Here is a 3341-nt window from a genome sequence, read left to right as displayed (position 1 = left end):
GCCCCCCTCCCCTCTGTGCCACAGCCCCCCTCCCCTCAGTGCCTCAGCCCCCCTCCCCTCTGTGCCACAGCCCCCCTCCCCTCTGTGCCACAGCCCCCCTCCCCTCTGTGCCACAGCCCCCCTCCCCTCAGTGCCTCAGCCCCCCTCCCCTCTGTGCCACAGCCCCCTCCCCTCTGTGCCACAGCCCCCCTCCCCTCTGTGCCACAGCCCCCCTCCCCTCTGTGCCTCAGCCCCCCTCCCCTCTGTGCCTCAGCCCCCCTCCCCTCTGTGCCACAGCCCCCCTCCCCTCAGTGCCTCAGCCCCCCTCCCCTCTGTGCCACAGACCCTCCCCTCTGTGCCACAGCCCCCCTCCCCTCTGTGCCACAGCCCCCCTCCCCTCTGTGCCACAGCCCCCTCCCCTCCGTGCTACTCTGGCTGCAAACTGACTTTCAAAACTGCTTATCTGTAGGCTAGCAGCCTGCCTATCAGCCAGAATTAAAATATGAATACATGTAAATGAAGCCTGCACAGTGCCGATGTCAACCACGGCGGCCGCCGATATCAAGTTTAAGTTTCTTTTATTAGGCTGCTGGAATTAATTTACAGTAGAGATACAGTCAATGGTACAGATCGAATAATAGCTGTAGCATACACCACATACAACAGCATACAGTACAACCATAAGGACCTATAAAGTGCAATAAGAAACACGATAAGTACACAATACACACAAGCAATTAGACTGACTTTTGACTACGGTATTTAAAGGTATACTATGCAACTTTCTCATTCATTTTTTTTATGCTTATAGAAAAGGTTCCCCTCAAAAACATCAGTTCTAACAGACGAAATACTGTGGCAGTGTGTTTGTGGTCATATGCTGCCCCCTGCCTGATTTTGGTGCTGTTTACATTTTGTTTGGCTGTGCCGGGACGTATTTGGGTGGATACATTGTGTAGAGGTCCACGTCCATCGCTCACAGCACAACAGCCCAGCCAATAACATCGCTCACAGCACAACAGCCCAGCCAATAGCATCGCTAAGATGTTCTGAGAGTGGATCGCTTCAGCACAACGGAGTCAGCGTGGGTTAAAGCCAGGAAATGGAGTTTCTCACCAGAGCATTTTGCGAGCTGTTTGGAGCTCACCTGGATAGTTTGGAGGTAGGTGTGTGTTTAGTTGTGATTTCTATCAGAAAAAAGTGTAATCCCTACGTTTCAACAGTTTACTGGTGCTCTCTCTCCACATAAACACAGCCTCACTCGACCACATAAACACACAGTGTTCAGCGTCGCTCAACTTAAACACACTGCCACACTATTATATGGGCCAGAAGTGATTGTTTTGGGGGGAAACTTTTGTATAATTATATGTTTTTTTTAATGAAATAGTTGCATACCTTTAACATCGATATTAAAGAATGTGGGTAAATCTGCGATGCTGAGAGACGCAAGTGCCCACAGAGACAATGGGATATACTTACGTCTTCCAAATGGAATGGTATTTTCAGCTCAAGGGGAATCGCGAGCTCCCTTTTGTTCACAAACAAATGTGTCAATGCATTGTCATGTGCATACACTGGACATGTAAACACCATGAACAGTGAAGGCACGTTCAAATTGTGTTCTTTGTCGGACTATTCCGTCACATCACTCGCAGTCAATAAATCAAGGCGGATAGACACTCGCACAGTGTCTATATACCTTTGATTGATCGACTGTGAAGTCAAGTGAAGTCGCAGAGCTCTTGAAAAAAAGAAAAAAGGATGTCACTTGTCACAGGCTTCAAAAAGCATTTAAGAGGATATTCCGCAAAGCTGTACCCGCTGCATTATGCATAATGCCAGATAATCAAAGACATTATTTACTTAAAAAGCGCAGGAGGGGTGATTTTGTGTTTGCCCGCTCAGCAAATTCTATCAGATCCACAAGAATATCCTACTCGAGACTGCTCCGTACCATTTCGTCGCACTGCATTTGGACAGTCTGCTTTCTCTGTAAAAGCCACAAATCAGTGGAACGCACTGCCTGACCACGTGAGGAGCAGCAGCTCTTTCAGTTCTTTCAAAACTAATTTGAAAAGACACCTGAAAGCTGCTCAGCTCTGCACCCACTAATCACACATCATATCTTATTTTATTGTGTTTGACTGTATTTTGACGTTGTTTGTATGATGAGGCCACTTGACCTTGTGCTCAAATGGTCTGTAGATCTTAGTTTCTGGTGTTTTTGCTTCATGTGTTTTGTGATTTGTTGTTGTCCGCTGAATTATCAGCATTTCTGTTGATTTCCTTTGGCATTTTTATGGTGTCCCATGTTTGACTGTATGTATTTTGTTTTATGGTGCCCCATGTTTGACTGTATGTATTTTGTTTTATGGTGCCCCATGTTTGACTGTATGTATTTTGTTTTATGGTGCCCCATGTTTGACTGTATGTATTTTGTTTTATGGTGTCCCATGTTTGACTGTATGCATGTTGTTTTATGGTGTCCCATGTTTGACTGTATGTATGTTGTTTTATGGTGTCCCATGTTTGACTGTATGTATGTTGTTTTATGGTGTCCCATGTTTGACTGTATGTATTTTGTTTTATGGTGTCCCATGTTTGACTGTATGCATGTTGTTTTATGGTGTCCCATGTTTGACTGTATGTATGTTGTTTTATGGTGTCCCATGTTTGACTGTATGCATGTTGTTTTATGGTGTCCCATGTTTGACTGTATGTATGTTGTTTTATGGTGTCCCATGTTTGACTGTATGTATGTTGTTTTATGGTGTCCCATGTTTGACTGTATGTATGTTGTTTTATGGTGTCCCATGTTTGACTGTATGTATTTTGTTTTATGGTGTCCCATGTTTGACTGTATGCATGTTGTTTTATGGTGTCCCATGTTTGACTGTATGTATGTTGTTTTATGGTGTCCCATGTTTGACTGTATGTTGTTTTATGGTGTCCCATGTTTGACTGTATGTATTTTGTTTTATGGTGTCCCATGTTTGACTGTATGTATTTTGTTTTATGGTGTCCCATGTTTGACTGTATGTTGTTTTATGGTGTCCCATGTTTGACTGTATGCATGTTGTTTTATGGTGTCCCATGTTTGACTGTATGTATTTTGTTTTATGGTGTCCCATGTTTGACTGTATGCATGTTGTTTTATGGTGTCCCATGTTTGACTGTATGCATGTTGTTTTATGGTGTCCCATGTTTGACTGTATGCATGTTGTTTTATGGTGTCCCATGTTTGACTGTATGTATTTTGTTTTATGGTGTCCCATGTTTGACTGTATGTATGTTGTTTTATGGTGTCCCATGTTTGACTGTATGTATTTTGTTTTATGGTGTCCCATGTTTGACTGTAT

The sequence above is a fragment of the Poromitra crassiceps genome (assembly GCF_964638095.1).
Source record: "Poromitra crassiceps genome assembly, chromosome: 3".
Lineage (NCBI taxonomy): Eukaryota > Metazoa > Chordata > Actinopteri > Beryciformes > Melamphaidae > Poromitra > Poromitra crassiceps.
Note: the sequence above shows the minus strand (reverse complement) of the source record.